Here is a 17,574-nt window from a genome sequence, read left to right as displayed (position 1 = left end):
GGAAGATACAGGAAGAGAAATGGATGACAGAAGAAGACGAACTTGCAAGCGGATGAAGGACGATGCTGAGAACAGGAGACAATGGAGAGTCTCAAGTTAGAACTTGTCATAAGACATATACACTAAAGAAAAAGAAGAAGAATTTCTTCGTGACGCACAACGCCTCTCTCTTGCAGAGCCATTCACTGCGGTTAGATGTCCGTTACGCTGTCGCGTCCACTAAAGATCCCGTGACGTAACGCGACACACTTCCTTGAATCTTGTCCGTGCCTTCTATTAAGAGATAAGGATCCATACTGATGAGCAATACACAAAATTAGGTCGCACGAGTGTTCACAAGCCACTTCTTTGATCGTGGAATTGTGTTTGCGCAAGAGTTTCCCATCAGTGTCAGTCTACTTTTACTGCAATTACACTCATATTCAGAAAAAAACAGAACAGTTTGAACGCCTAGAAATAGGACTTTCATATACAGGACACATTGTAATTCTGTCAGAGACAGCAAAGGACTTGGAAGAGCAGTTGAACGGAATGGAAAGTGTCTTGAAGGGAGGATATAAGATGAACATCAACAAAAGCAAAACGAGGATAATGGAATGTAGTCGGATTAAGTAGGGTGATGCTGAGGGAATTAGATTAGGAAATGAGACACTGAAAGTAGTAAAGGAGTTTTGTTATTTGGGGAGCAAAATAACTGATGATGGTCGATGTAGAGAGGATATAAAATGTAGACTGGCAATGGCAAGGAAAGCGTTTCTGAAGAAGAGAAATTTGTTAACATCGAGTATAGATTTAAGTATCAGGAAGTCGTTCCTGAAAGTATTTGTATGGAGTGTAGCCATGTATGGAAGTGAAACATGGACGATAAATAGTTTGGACAAGAAGAGAATAGAAGCTTTTGAAATGTGGTGCTACAGAAGAATGCTGAATAGTAGATGGGTAGATCACATAACTAATGAGGAGGTATTGAATAGGATTGGGGAGAAGAGGAGTTTGTGGCACAACTTGACAAGAAGAAGCGATCGGTTGGTAGGACATGTTCAGAGGCATCAAGGGATCACCAATTTAGTATTGGAGGGCAGCGTGGAGGGTAAAAACCATAGAGGGAGACCAAGAGATGAATACACTAAACAGATTCATAAGGATGTAGGTTGCAGTACGTTTTGGGAGATGAAGATGCTTGCACAGGATAGAGTAGCATGGAGAGCTGCATCAAACCAGTCTCAGGACTGAAGACCACAACAACAACATTCACAGGACATGTACAATAGTATGTTCTGCAGAAATGATTAGCATTGGAGCCATGTCGGCCAGCGGGTTCAAGGTCAACATCGATATCGTGCCGCAACACCACCTACCGTTAAAATGTACCTGCTGCTCTCGTTGTCGCTATAAAGCGAAGGTAACGGAGCGGTGTGACTTGAGCAGACGTGCAGGAGGCCTCGCAGACGTATGCAGGAACCAAACCGTCAAATCAGTGAATTTGAAAGATGGCACATTATTGGCATGAAGGAATGTGATGCATCTATCCGGGAAATTGCTGCTCTTGTGGGATCAAGTTTTTCGCTAGTGCAACGGGTCTGTACAGAATGGTTCACGGAAGACCGTAGTACACGACGAGATGGGTCAGGTCGCACCAACCAGACCAACCCCCGAGAAGATTGGCACCTCATCCGAATGGAATTACAAGACAGATCTACGCCCTCCTCGGCTTTGGCGCAACAGTGTAACAGTGGAACACTTCGCACACTATCAGGGGTGACAGTCCGTCGCCGTTTATTACGGCTTGGGTTACGTGCGAGTCGTCCACTTCTCCTCATATCTTTGACGAACGCGCAGAAACATACTAGACGCAGTGGCGTATGGAACGAAGTCACTGGGGACAGGAATGGTATCAGATAGTGTTTTCGAACGAATTCAGGTACTGTTTGTTTGAAAATGATGACCGCATTTTGGTTCGCCGCAGACAGGGGGAAAGACGTCACAATGACTGCATTCGCACGAGACATACAGCGCCACCTCGAGGCCTTATATTGTGGGGTGCCTTTGGGTACAGCCACGAATCACAGGTGGTCCGTGTTAGGGCACTGTGACCAGTGTGACCTACGTGAATGACATCCTGCGATCTGTAGCCATACCATTTCTGCCCAACACCCCAGACGCCATTTTTCAGCAAGGCAACGCGCGACCACACGTTTGCTGCACGAACGCGTGCCTTCTTGATGTCACAGGATGTTAGCCTTTTGCCCCGGTCCGCCAGATCACCAGACTTGTCGTCAATCGAACATGTGTGGGATGTGGTGAAACGACGGTTCGGCGCTGTGACCTAGTGCCAACCACCGCACATGAACTTTGGGACCAGGTGAATGCAGCATGGATGACTTTAACACAGGAGACCATTCGCGATTTATACATCTACATCCACACCATACTCAGCCACCTAATGGTGTGGGGCGGAGGGTGTTTTCGGATTTTGATCCCTCCAAGCCTGTTCCACTCGCGAATAGTGCGTGGGAAGATTTATTGTCGGTAAGCCTCTGTATTGGTTCTATTTTCTCCAATTTTCTCCTCGTGGTCAATACGCGAGATGTATGTGTGGGAAGTTCTATGTTGTCTGACTCCTGAAAAGTGCTGTCCCGAAATTCCAATAGTAAATCTCTTCGTGAAGCACAACGTCTCTCATGTAACGTCTGCCAGTGGAGATTGTTTAGCATCTACGTAACGCTCTCTCGCCAGCTAAACGATCCCGTGACGAAACGCGCCGCTCTTCGTTGGATCTTCTCCATCTCCTCTATCAGCCCTATCTGATAGGGATCCCAGACAGATGAACAATACTCAAGAATCGAGCGGACAAGGGCCTTATAAGCCTCTTCTTTCGTGGATGAGTTACATTCCCTTAAGAGTCTTCCGATGAATCAGAGTCTTGTGTCTGCTCTTCCCACTACCTGTTTTATCTGGTCATTGTACTTAAGGCTGCTCTGGATAGTCGATGCTATCACTCATGTTGGACGCTGTGCCTACTAGGCAACAGGACACAAGCTGAGCCGAGGTGACTGAAATATTAATCATTTCTGCAGAACATACTAACGTACCTGTCACAGAAATATGAACATCCTATCTCCAGTCGTTCAAGGTGTTCTGTTTTTCTGAACGTGAATGTGGTTTTATGTGACCTTTCCACCGTAGGTCACCTCGGATGGCTACTGCTACGGATTTTACAATTGCTACTGTTACGACGTAAAGTCAAGCGTTAGCACGCCAGTCGGGAACAACAGGAAAGAGAAAGCTGTGAAAAGAAGTCAGCCAATTGATCGCTGACCGACCTCCCTTCCAGGAAGACAACGCGACACCAGCGGCCCCTGTGTGAAGAGGACATAAGCACTGGGCCCGACTGGTGGCAGCCCACGTGGATAGCAGCGTCAACGATAGCGACTTATAGCCATTCAGGACCGACTTTTGTCAGTTAGACATCAGCAGTCACTGCAAAGACTGATTACTTCGTATGTCGCTCTTTGCTTGCGACACATCGGTGTAGTTGTCAAAGTTAAGTATTGTATCTTGTCTTATTGAAATAAAACTCCTTAATACGAGTTGTTTATTTGTTTCTCTAGCGAACCGAGTAGGCAGGTTCAATTGCTTCAAATGGCTCCGAGCACTATGGGAGTTATCTGTGGTCATCATTCCCCTAGAACTTAGAACTACTTAAACCTAACTAACCTAAGGACATCACACACATCCATGCCCGAGGCAGGATTCGAACCTGCGACCATGGCAGTCGCGCGGTTCCGGGCTGAAGCGCCTAGAACCGCTCGGCCACCGCCGCCGGCTGAGTAGGCAGGATTCCTAGACACAACAGTTACTGTTCCCACTGGTTTATCGAAAGCTATGCTTACTTTCACTTGCTTATGTGTAATACGTTGCATTCATTTACCTTCAGGGGCTCTGATCAGTCTCTGACCAATCGTCGATGCTGTCTTTGCAACCTTTCTATAGACAACAGATGAGGAGCTACCGACGTTAATCAATAGACCATCATATATGTATTGTCTCGACGCAACCAGAATGATGTTACAATGAAATGAACACCCTAAGCTGCTTACAGGCGCTGACATACGTCAACGGGGACCGATGAAAATGTGTGCCCCGGCCGGGACTCGAACCCGGGATCTCCTGCTTACATGGCAGACGCTCTATCCATCTGAGCCACCGAGGACACAGAGGATAGCGCGACTGCAGGGATTTATCTCTGGCACGCCTCCCGCGAAACCCACATTCTCAACGTATTGTGCCGCACTACATTCGTAGTGCCACCGCCCATTATACTCGTACTTATTACTCGAGGCGCGTTGCCGATTCCCGTAAGAGTTCGGGCACTGTTCGTGCATTCGCACAGAAGAAGCAGATGGTCAAGTGGCCGGTGAGCCTGAACTATATATGTACTAAGATGGTATCTGTTCTTTCGGACATATATATATACAGAATGAAGTCCCAATCCGAAAGCACAGTCGTCAATGAAGTACAACGTTTAGCAATGAAAGGACGTTATTACGAATATCTTCGTACAGTGGGAACAGAACAGGGCTGAAATGGGCAGAGAGTGCTGATATTATATGTGAGTGCAGGCTTTCCCGGCTAATTCATATATGAAGTCTTCACGGGTTGTCAGCCGAGTAGCGTCGTCGTCTCGTAGCAACGTTTCGATGGAATGCGTCTCCATCATCTTCAGACGAAGATGATGGAGACGCGTTCCATCGAAACGTTGCTGCGAGACGACGATGCTACTCGGCTGACAACCCGTGAAGACTTCATATATAGTGCTGATATTAATACAAATATCGGGTATTGCCAAGGTATTCGCATTCAGCGAAATTGTTTCGAAAACTGCAATTTTCCTAGTTGATTGTTGTATGATTAAAGCCTCCTCCAATGATTACAGTAAGATTAGGGAACTTAGGTACAAGCGAACCGACGTTTTGTTAACTTTTCGATTTCACCAGGGGATGAGTCTGGTTGTCGATAGAGGGATCCTACTGTTACGGTAAAGTCAAGGGCCGGAACGCCAGTCGGAAACGGGAGAGGGCTGTGAAGAAGACGTCAGCCAATTGCACGCTGACCGACCCCTCTCCAGGAGGACAACGCGACAGCAGTGACCTCTATGTGAAGAGGACATAAGCGCCGCTCCCGAATGGTCGCTGTCCAAATCTACAGCAGCATCAAGATTAGGCACTTCAAGACCAGCGACTCAGAAATTTGTATATACTGAAGAGATTTCTTATTTGCATGTCGCCCTTTGCTTGCGACATTTCTGTGTTATTGTCAAAGTTAAGTATTGTTATTGTTCATTTCGTAATAAAACTCATTAATACGATTTGTTTGAATGTTGTCTAGCGATTCGAGAAGGCAGGTTTCGTAGACCCCGTCATATTTGACGTCAAGGCAGGATTCAACCGTAATTTTATGGCCACTCTTGATACTAAGCATTGCCCAAACAATCTCGCCTGCAGCTCCAGTTTCTATCTCGATGGATTTGAGTTTCTTGTCTACTGCGACAAGTGCATCACCTCAATTTCCCATTAGCCTATTTTTTCGATACACTTAAATTTTACCTAAAAATATGAGTACTGTCAACTTCGGGTTTTAACCAGAAATCTGTACCTAGCACTCCTGCAGAAACATGTTACCATCGGAAATTTCAGTGTTAAGCTGCACGTCCTTCTGTCCTTGGGAGAAATCCTCCTAGGACGGCTAGGTGCCTTTCGACTCGCAATTTTGCTGTGACGCCTTTAGTGGTTTTATTCAACGCATTTGTTCTCCAGAGCCGGCCGCTGTGGCTGAGCGTTTCTAGGCGCTTCAGTCGGGAACCGCGTTGCTACTATGGTCGCAGGTTCGAATCCTGCCTCGGGCATGGATGTGTGTGATGTCCTTATGTTACTTAGGTTTAAGTAGTTCTAAGTCTAGGGGACTGATGACCTCAGATGTTAAGTCCCATACTGCTTAGAGCCATTTGAACCATTTTTTGCTCTCCAGAGACATGTGTTTCGGTATTCAGACGGGCCTACCAAGACGTCAGATGAGAGCTAACGGACCATTTCCAGGAAGCCTTCGTTTCCCACGAGCTGTTACTGTGCGCGGCATCGTAAACACTTGCTTGCACCAGGTTTTTTGGTGTCGACACTTTGTTCATCTGACAAACCACCATCTCTAAGTAAACTGTTTTAAACTATTCCAAACCAGAGTATGGAATCTTTTTACAAGCAAACACAATGATCAGCTTGTTAAATAACATCATTTCAACATTTATTTGATAGAAGGTAGATACATTTCTATCACAAAGGAACAGAATTTATACAGTATAAAGAGTAAAAAAAGGGGGATATATACACTCCTGGAAATTGAAATAAGAACACAGTAAATTCATTGTCCCAGGAAGGGGAAACTTTATTGACACATTCCTGGGGTCAGATACATCACATGATCACACTGACAGAACCACAGGCACATAGACACAGGCAACAGAGCATGCACAATGTCGGCACTAGTACAGTGTATATCCACCTTTCGCAGCAATGCAGGCTGCTATTCTCCCATGGAGACGATCGTAGAGATGCTGGATGTAGTCCTGTAGAACGGCTTGCCATGCCATTTCCACCTGGCGCCTCAGTTGGACCAGCGTTCGTGCTGGACGTGCAGACCGCGTGAGACGACGCTTCATCCAGTCCCAAACATGCTCAATGGGGGACAGATCCGGAGATCTTGCTGGCCAGGGTAGTTGACTTACACCTTCTAGAGCACGTTGGGTGGCACGGGATACATGCGGACGTGCATTGTCCTGTTGGAACAGCAAGTTCCCTTGCCGGTCTAGGAATGGTAGAACGATGGGTTCGATGACGGTTTGGATGTACCGTGCACTGTTCAGTGTCCCCTCGACGATCACCAGTGGTGTACGGCCAGTGTAGGAGATCGCTCCCCACACCATGATGCCGGGTGTTGGCCCTATGTGCCTCGGTCGTATGCAGTCTTGATTGTGGCGCTCACCTGCACGGCGCCAAACACGCATACGACCATCATTGGCACCAAGGCAGAAGCGACTCTCATCGCTGAAGACGACACGTCTCCATTCGTCCCTCCATTCACGCCTGTCGCGACACCACTGGAGGCGGGCTGCACGATGTTGGGGCGTCAGCGGACGACGGCCTAACGGTGTGCGGGACCGTAGCCCAGCTTCATGGAGACGGTTGCGAATGGTCCTCGCCGATACCCCAGGAGCAACAGTGTCCCTAATTTGCTGGGAAGTGGCGGTGCGGTCCCCTACGGCACGGCGTAGGATCCTACGGTCTTGGCGTGCATCCGTGCGTCGCTGCGGTCCGGTCCCAGGTCGACGGGCACGTGCACCTTCCGCCGACCACTGGCGACAACATCGATGTACTGTGGAGACCTCACGCCCCACGTGTTGAGCAATTCGGCGGTACGTCCACCCGGCCTCCCGCATGCCCACTATACGCCCTCGCTCTAAGTCCGTCAACTGCACATACGGTTCACGTCCACGCTGTCGCGGCATGCTACCAGTGTTAAAGACTGCGATGGAGCTCCGTATGCCACGGCAAACTGGCTGACACTGACGGCGGCGGTGCACAAATGCTGCGCAGCTAGCGCCATTCGACGGCCAACACCGCGGTTCCTGGTGTGTCCGCTGTGCCGTGCGTGTGATCATTGCTTGTACAGCCCTCTCGCAGTGTCCGGAGCAAGTATGGTGGGTCTGACACACCGGTGTCAATGTGTTCTTTTTTCCATTTCCAGGAGTGTATATATCACAACTGAATGCCAGACAGGGAGCTCGAACCTTTGGTTTCTGCATTTCGCGGCAAGTGCTCAACCGACCGAGATATCCAAGACCGACTAAAAGCAACCTGTCGTGACTGGTGGTTGGGTAGCTCAGTTGATAGAGCTGTTATACGCGAGAGGCAAAGGTTCCAGTTTCGAGTCTGGCAACAGTTTTGACCTGTCAGGAAATTTCAGATCCCGCTGTAGAGTGAAAACATATTCATAACTAGGAATCACACTCACTGTCCCAGTCGACGTCCAACAGCTTCCTTACCGTCACTCAAATGGTCCATTAGTTTGGATTTTGGTGAGATTAAGGAGATAGTTCAGCGGTAAAGTGCCTGACTACGAATTCTAGACACTCAGGTTCAATTCCTGATTAGTCCTAGGATTTATATCATGTACTTGTTACTCTATTCCCCCCTTGGTGTTGTTGGTTAACGTGGAAAATGGCGCGCGCCGTCGTGGAGCGCAGTCCACATTAAACTGCACGTTTCCTTCATGAGACTTTGGAAGTCAGCGAAAGGAAAGAGCATACCACCTACGCTTGTACTGTCTACGTCTAGACCTATATCCTCAAGCCGCCTTGCGAAGTGTAACCTCTATACCATTGTCACTACCCCCTTTTACCCCTTTTTCGTTCGAGTCGCAACTGGTTCACTGGAAGAACGATTGTTGGTAAGCCTCCATGTTGATGGGTATCCATATTAACCCCTTCACGTTTAGTTGTAGGTCGTGCATATTAACAGACACTACTACCTGTCTACACTTGTCCTCGACTGTTTCTTTATTTTCCCACAATAAATCCTCGTCTATATCCAGTTCATTCCAGAAAAACCCATCCGGCTTTGATCCTAAATCCGACTTATCTGGCGGCTTTTTCAGCCTCTGTTCACATATAGTTTTAATTTCAACACGTTTGCCCTGAGGCTTAGTCTGTAGCTTCGCCTCCAATACCGAAACCTTATCCTGTAACTCGTCAACTAGTGAGTGTTGCTTTGCTATCGATTCACGAATTGTCACCTTCGTTGATTCCTCTTTGGTCAGATCGATCTCATCTGCCAATCTACCCGGAGGAATGTGCCCAGTAGTATCTGCAATTACTTCCTCTGGATCTGCGCAACCCACACTGTCATCGTCTGACCGTATAATGTCAGCTCTAACCTCATACACGCTGTAATCCACATGCTTTTCTACCAATCGTGTCCGGCTATCACTAAAATTCTCGTAATCTTTCTCCTCAATACTTTCGCAATGTTTAAACTGGAGTTTTGCGTCGGATGGGTCGGCTACTTCTACCACTATAACTTTCGGTAAAGTCTGCCGGTTAGGGCCAGAACTTTCCGTTACTACTTCAACATCCAACTCCTGCGGGACGAAACACGACGAATCTTGCTCGTGCTCCCCATTAGCATCAACTATTTCTGGTAAAGTCTGCCGGTTAGGGCCAGAACTTTCTATCACTTCACAAATACTATCTTCCTGTGGGACGAAACGCGGCAAATCCTGCCCGCGCTCCCCATAAACACTTCTCCCATACAGGCCCCTATAATCTCTTAGTTCGTCGTATAAGCGACCGAACTGCCTTAACCAGACCTCATCCCTCTCTGTATCCCCTCGCTCGATGACGGACGTTTTATCCGACATCTGATCTTCTCTCAACACTTGCGAATCATTCTTAAACTCAATCTCCAGTTCCGCTGTGGGTATTACAGCTGCCACTTTATAATCGATTTCCGGAACACTACTTAAATTGTTCTCACTGACAGTGAATGTATTTTCTACTGCCGTGTCTACAGCTGATCTACTACTAGTGGGCGCACTCCTTTCTCCTAACACTGGCACACTCTCCCGCCGTTGATTATTCCATACGGAATTCTCATAACGACTACACCTCGGTTTTCTACTGTTATTGGGCCGCCAAAATTTCTCCACGCCCGGTCGGCCCCTCACCGGCGCGGCTAATGGTTTCCCTGTCTCGTCCCAGCAGATACGCTCCCCGGATGCTGCTGAGGCGGCTGATCACACACTCTGGCGTTATTACTATTCTGCGAAGCCCGTATCACGCTAGTATGATACTGGTTTCCGTCATTCCTGTTATTATTTGCATTGTATCGATTGTCATTACGGCCCGAACCACTATTGTTATTGCTGCCAAGACTGCGGTATGCATTATTCCCATAGTTATGATTGTTGTGGTTGCTGTGGTACCCGTTGTTGTTACCACGGCCTCTACCAGTATCGCGATTATTGCGCCAATTGTCCTCGTCCTCAACTCTTTCCAGGAAATCATTGATTGTCCTGTAATTGCTTCCTACGTAGCGTTTTGTATCATCTGGAAGCTTCTTGTAGAGTTCCCAGACTATTTCGGATTCCGTGCGGCGATCACGCAAATATTCCAACTTGCGGATCCAGCCCTCACAAAACTCCTTCATCGAGCCGCGCGAATTCGCATCGAAAGGCCTCGATACGACAAATTCGCGCCAGACACTTTGCTGTTTTTGCTCTGACCAGTATCCAGCCAGAAACAAATTTTTAAACTCGTCAAAAGTCAGGTTCGTAATGTTGAGGTTTAAGCCCCAACGCTTGGCATCACCAGCCAACACATCTATAACCGCATTAATTTTTCTCTCATTAGTCCATGATCTGGGTAAAACTCTTTCACAATTTTTAATGAAATCCGTCGGGTGTATCCCGCCTTTTTTCAAGGGGTCGAACCGCTCCTCTTTCGTCAACAATTCCGAACTATGTGCACAGATTGGCACATAGCTCTGTTTTTCTTCAAGTTTCTTTTCTAATTCCGACACTCTCGTAATCACTTGGCAAGTGGTTGTCGCAAGCGTTTCCACTTCCCTCTTTTTCTCTTCGCAGGTATTAGCCTGCTTCCTCACTTTGGTATCTACTTCGGATACTAAAGCCTTTAAAATTTCCACCTTCTGTTGATCCTCTTTTCTCACTAATTGAATTTGTTCCGTCACCTTATTCTCGATGATCGGAGCAACTGCGTCTCCTACACTTTTCTCGATTCTGCTAATTTCGGAATCAAAACGAGTATTTATGCTCGCAATTTCCGCCTGAACGCCTATCATTTCCTGTTTAAGATTACCGATTTCGGTATTAATCACTACAATATCGTCATTGATTTTATCAACTTTTGTGTTAACAACTTCAACATTGTTGTTAACAACATTAATAGCTTTGTTCTGATTGTCTAGCATTCGTTCAATTTTTTCAAACTGAGCTACTTGCTTGGCAGCCTGAGCTTCTTGCTCGGCAGCCCGAGCTTCTTGCTTGGCAGCATGAGCTACTTGCTTGGCAGCTTGAGCTTCTTGCTTGGCAGCTTGAGCTTCTTGCTTGGCAGCCTGATCTTCTTGCTTGGCAGACAGAGCTTTAATTTCTGCCGATTGACTCTTGATTTCGTTAATCAAAACATTCAATAAATCAGTTAAATTCCCGGGCACTACCGGTTTTACTTCCGTAGCGGCTTCCTGTTTAATTGTCCCCGCGTATTCGTCATCAAGGGATTCAGATTTGATTTTCACTTCCGATTCCGAAACATTTTCTAATGTTTGGAATTCCATTTCTGCTCTTTGTTGCGTTTCGGCGGTCGCGTCTTTCATGCTAGCCGCCTGCCCCTGAACAATGGGTACCGCGGTGCGCGTTTCCCACTGTTCGACCGATTGTTCCGTATCCAAGTCTACCAAATTTTTGTAATTGTTGCCTTCACTCATTTTAATAATTTTCAATATAAATGCCAACTCTCAAATCTAACTAGGATTCCTCCCACTACTTAATCTCGCTGACGTAACTATCTGTTTCGTAACCAGCACTTTGTTACGAGATTTGCACAGTGCAAAATTCGTGTCCAGAACAACCTCAAATCTGATGATTGTCCTGTCACCAGGTCGCCACGTGTAACCTCCCCGTCACTTATCGACCTTAATGACAGTGAAAAATTAAACCGCGTGTACCTACTGGAAATTTGGGAAAGCAATCGTCACTGAAGTTAATCTGTCGGTAAAGAGGGAGGAAAGGGTTACATCTAAATGAAAGAAAAAATGCAAATGAAACTGGTGGAAATTAATTTTGAAAAGGGGTAAAGTTAATAAAGAAAGTAAATGTGCGGCCGTTACGTTAACAATTAACTAGCGGTAATTAGATATTTGAGATTTGGGGGAAATCACGGTCGCCAGTCCTAAGGACAATTACTATAGTAACTGAAAAAGAAAGGTTATTACACATGTAATTAGCACTAGAAGCGTGGCAACTGAAGGTTGACACGTGTAGTGTGAAAACTGAAAGTTTGTCAGAAGTAATAAATTTCGCTACACTCTGACTTAATTTAGCAAAAGAATTAATAAAACCGGAAAATCGAAAGTTAATTTAGTGACTGAAGTTAATAGTGAGCTTTCTTTCTGAAGCACATCGAAATCCAGTAAAATACGGTTAGTCTTGGACTACCTCAACAATCATTTCAAAAGCAACTTGACTCTACGCAATTTAGAAACAAGAGATTTAACTTTGAACTTGAATTAAATGATTCTGAATAATTAACAATAGTAAAATTTAGTACGTACCAAGCTGAGCTGCAGTCACAGGTAAGCTAAAATATGCTAACAAAACTCGCACTCTTAATTTGTGCTCGTCTAATCTAAATATTGTAGCCAGCTATGAATACTTTAACTGAACTTTGAAATTAAAGCAGTGAAATCTAATTATATTATTTTAATGCTGGCGTTTGAATTTCAACGACACTCGGGTTCATTTCGGAAAAGGAAGGGACCCTGCTTGGCAATGCAATTGGGACAATGAGCAACAAAGGTTCATGCTAAGTTGCTGTAATTTTGCGAGGCAAATGGAACAATTTGAAAAGCTGAGGTCTGCCATACAGTTCTGAAACCTTACGTGCTTTTAGTCTTCCTTGTTGGTTGATTGAAGGTTTGAAGCCGTCGATCGAGGAGGTGGCGACAGTCACTCATTGTCGGCCGTCGCTGTTGCAGAAGCTGGATGTTGGCGCGCCTTCTTCTCAACACGGTCACCAGACGAAACGGGCTCTTGATGTGCGCCGGCTAATGCTTCCCGTCCGCGACACCATGTCAGAAACTATCATCGCAAGTCGAGCGCAATTACATGCTGCCAAACCCCGAAAGCGCGGCAACTCGCGGGAGCTACACACAACACACCTGCTCCACTCGCTACTCCAGCCAGACTCTCTTTGCCCGCGCTCCACGCGGCAGAGTTAACACTACCAAAGATCCTACACACTTTGATTCTTCACACGACCTATCGATGTAATCGTTCGATAGCAGTTTGCCCTAGGCAAGACCCAGCGTAAAAATACAAATAATATTTACGAAACAAACCAATTATACATCGACATAAATGCATAAATACACTCCTGGAAATTGAAATAAGAACACCGTGAATTCATTGCCCCAGGAAGGGGAAACTTTATTGACACATTCCTGGGGTCAGATACATCACATGATCACACTGACAGAACCACAGGCACATAGACACAGGCAACAGAGCATGCACAATGTCGGCACTAGTACAGTGTATATCCACCTTTCGCAGCAATGCAGGCTGCTATTCTCCCATGGAGACGATCGTAGAGATGCTGGATGTAGTCCTGTGGAACGGCTTGCCATGCCATTTCCACCTGGCGCCTCAGTTGGACCAGCGTTCGTGCTGGACGTGCAGACCGCGTGAGACGACGCTTCATCCAGTCCCAAACATGCTCAACGGGGGACAGATCCGGAGATCTTGCTGGCCAGGGTAGTTGACTTACACCTTCTAGAGCACGTTGGGTGGCACGGGATACATGCGGACGTGTATTGTCCTGTTGTAACAGCAAGTTCCCTTGCCGGTCTAGGAATGGTAGAACGATGGGTTTGATGACGGTTTGGATGTACCGTGCACTATTCAGTGTCCCCTCGACGATCACCAGTGGTGTACGGCCAGTGTAGGAGATCGCTCCCCACACCATGATGCCGGGTGTTGGCCCTGTGTGCCTCGGTCGTATGCAGTCCTGATTGTGGCGCTCACCTGCACGGCGCCAAACACGCATACGACCATCATTGGCACCAAGGCAGAAGCGACTCTCATCGCTGAAGACGACACGTCTCCATTCGTCCCTCCATTCACGCCTGTCGCGACACCACTGGAGGCGGGCTGCACGATGTTGGGGCGTGAGCGGAAGACGGCCTAACGGTGTGCGGGACCGTGGCCCAGCTTCATGGAGACGGTTGCGAATGGTCCTCGCCGATACCCCAGGAGCAACAGTGTCCCTAATTTGCTGGGAAGTGGCGGTGCGGTCCCCTACGGCACGGCGTAGGATCCTACGGTCTTGGCGTGCATCCGTGCGTCGCTGCGGTCCGGTCCCAGGTCGACGGGCACGTGCACCTTCCGCCGACCACTGGCGACAACAATTCGGCGGTACGTCCACCCGGCCTCCCGCATGCCCATTATACGCCCTCGCTCAAAGTCCGTCAACTGCACATACGGTTCACGTCCACGCTGTCGCGGCATGCTACCAGTGTTAAAGACTGCGATGGAGCTCCGTATGCCACGGCAAACTGGCTGACACTGACGGCGGCGGTGCACAAATGCTGCGCAGCTAGCGCCATTCGACGGCCAACACCGCGGTCCTGGTGTGTCCGCTGTGCCGTGCGTGTGATCATTGCTTGTACAGCCCTCTCGCAGTGTCCGGAGCAAGTATGGTGGGTCTGACACACCGGTGTCAATGTGTTCTTTTTTCCATTTCCAGGAGTGTATATATATATACAAATAGTAAAACATTTACAATATATAAAGGCACAGAAACGTCATATATTCAGGTAACAAAATAAGGAAAAAACTTACAGTACAATAGATGGAAATAGGAGGATATGCATTTCCGGCGTTACACCTTGAATTACTTTTCAGGCGACTCTTGGAGCACAGCTTATGTTGTCGATTGAACAAGTGCAGTTTTTCCGCCTCCAATGTTAAATACTTGGGATACATGCCGAGTGGCCATGGCATTACGCCCACACACAGATACATAGGCACATTAATAAAAATGCCAGCACATGGTAACCTCTTACGGTTACAGTCTTTTTCAGGTAAGATAATCTTGCTATGCAAAGTTTATTTCCCAAGCAGTATAAATCGCGCGCCTGCTCAATTATTTGCGAAAAAATGGCGTCAAATTTGTGTGGTTGGCTTACTGATAACAGTTTTTTGAATTCCTGATGCCACATATGCCGAGGCTGTGGTTGACACTCGCGATGAATGTGTCCCAATAAGGGACTGTGGCCGTTTTGTCCCATACATTGTTAGATGGCTCTGAATGACCAATCGCCTATATCTGCAAACCATTAACAGCGGTGCAAATGAACTATTCTCAGATTGAGAAAGAGGCTTTGGCAATAATTAAATGCGTATTTGTATTTCAGTAAACTCCACCTGTTAACCGACCACATCGCTTAATATCAATTTTTGAGCATTTGTCGAAGCTCCCAGAAAAGACAGAGCAGTGTCTGCAGTGGTGGGCGTTGTTTTTAAGCGCTGTAACTACGAAATTCATTTTACATCCACCACCGAAAGGTTTGGAAGGTAGGAGACGAGGTACTGGCGGAATTAAAGCTGTGAGGACGGGTCATGAGTCGTGCCTGGGTAGCTCAGATGGTAGAACACCTGCCCGCGGAAGGCAAAGGTCCCGAGTTCGAGTCTCGGTCCGGTACACAGTTTTAATCTGCCAGGAAGTTTCATATCAGCGTACACTCCGCTGCAGGGTGAAAATTTCACTATGGAACAAGTCTGATATCCAGCGTGAAACAGAAGAGTGGAACGACCGACTAGCGCGATATGACTTGCGGCTAAACGAAGGAAAAGCTGAGTACATCAGATCGGTGAGTGAGAATTTGGGATCATCAACATTGACGGTGAAGATTTACGAAGATTAGAAAAATTTAAACATCTCAGTTCTACAATCTCTAGGGATGGCCAACTTGCTGACGAGGTCAACACCTGGACTCAGGCAGCCTGGATGAAGTGGTGATCGCCAACAGACGTCACATGCGGTCGTCGGATTAAGGCTTATCTGAAGTCAAAGATCAACCGGGCTGTCATCCTTCCTGTTGTTCTCTACGGCACTGAGTGTTGGTCAACTACAAAAGAGGCAGAACGACGATTGGGCGTCATGGAGACTAAGATGCTTAGATGGACAGGTGGCATCACTCGAATGGATCACGTTTCGAATGATACTCTCAGGAAACGTTTCGCGATCAAGAAGAAAATTCAAGAAAGCCGTTTTCGATGGTTTGGATATGTGGAGCGGTTAGGGGGCGATTCTATCGCAAAAGCAGCACACACACTGTAAGTCATGGGACAAAGACCCAAAGGACGATCTAGACAGCGATAAACGGAGACTCTGCACAACGTAATGAAGGCTGTAAATCTTCATTCAGATATGGCTCCCGATCAAAGAAGATGGATACAGCGAATCCACTCAGCAGACCCTGTCACCAGGTGAGGCAAGTGCTAAAGAAAAAGAAGATACAACACTGAGTTTGAGGTCCTCATAACTTCTGCCAGTGGGTAAAAATTGTAATGTAATTAACAGCTTTTCCTCGCAACTTACAGATTTTCTCCTGACTGTACTCTTTTTCGTTCAGAATGGTTGGGTGCTCAGCAGCTCTGAAACAAGATTGATCCATTCTTGAATAATTGCGAAAATTGTGGGCTCTTAGCTGCTTAACTGACAGAACGTGGATGGAATTCTTTCCTTCCATTAGCCACTTCTTTCTCTCGGTTCTTTTCGGCCTCGTTACCTCTAAAACAGCCAAAGCAAAACCCTGTTTTCGTTTCTGTGTAAAACCAAGCGGGATCATGTAGAACATAAACTCGATCAACTTAGGATAAACAAATCACAACAGGCTGGTGCTGTAATTACTGATTGCGGCCGTTCGGGACGTGTATAGTCTGCCACGAAATTGATCGATCGCCAGCCGACTGATAAACTGGTGCGTGTGTAGGGATCTTTATCGGACGACTGGGTGTTCGCTAAATCAGATGTTGTTGATTGGTTATGGTCGATTGACTGTGGAACACAACAGCAACTACTAAGGAAGTTGACACTAAAAGTATCGTGAAATATAGCTGTGCACTGACGCTGCTACTTTGTAAGCTTTGTGAATTTTTAATACATCGCTCATGGTTGAATCAGATGACTCTAAAGCCTTTGCATTTACTTCTCTATCAGGATATAGACGTATAACATCAATGATTAATGATTCCACATGCTGTGACCCACACTCTTTACACGAAAATTGACGCTTGCTAAGCTATGTAAGTAAGCAGTCTATGTTGGCTTATACTGATTAAATTTGAGTCTAGTTGCAACTACATCAGAAAATTTCAAACTACTGGCATCCGAAAGTATTCATAGTTTTCTCATTTTGAACAATTTATCAGTAGAAGAAAATAAGAGTGTTCAGTTCAGTTAATTGAATGGAGTTGCAGTGAAGAAGAACACGGCGTAAATAGGCCTCCCGATTCTCGTTAGACTCGTCGAACCAAGCGAATGGTTAATGGGAAGGCAGTGATGCTGTAGCTGAATACTTGTTGGTTTTGCAGTAGTTGTAATAGCAATTAATGCCGTTATTTGTTGCCATTGCAGTTCCCACTGCTTTAGTTTCTGTCGGTGTTGCTGCAGCTGTTGTTACTGTCGCAGCTGCAATTGCTGCTGCCAAATCTTGAGAAAGTCAG

The 17,574-nt window shown here is 46.6% G+C and overlaps 1 non-coding gene across 1 annotated transcript; it reads right to left on the bottom strand.

Annotated features, from left to right (window-relative positions):
* Positions 1-4,139: 4,139 nt before the first annotated feature.
* Trnat-ugu (transfer RNA threonine (anticodon UGU)) lies at positions 4,140-4,213 on the bottom strand. Its single transcript has one exon. It is a non-coding gene; the product is annotated as a tRNA-Thr (tRNA).
* Between the last annotated feature and the right edge of the window lie 13,361 nt (positions 4,214-17,574).

The sequence above is a fragment of the Schistocerca nitens genome, chromosome 7, assembly GCF_023898315.1.
Source record: "Schistocerca nitens isolate TAMUIC-IGC-003100 chromosome 7, iqSchNite1.1, whole genome shotgun sequence".
Classification (NCBI taxonomy): domain Eukaryota; kingdom Metazoa; phylum Arthropoda; class Insecta; order Orthoptera; family Acrididae; genus Schistocerca; species Schistocerca nitens.
The sequence above is the reverse complement of the archived record's forward strand: the minus strand, read 5'-3'. Positions and strand labels throughout refer to the sequence as shown.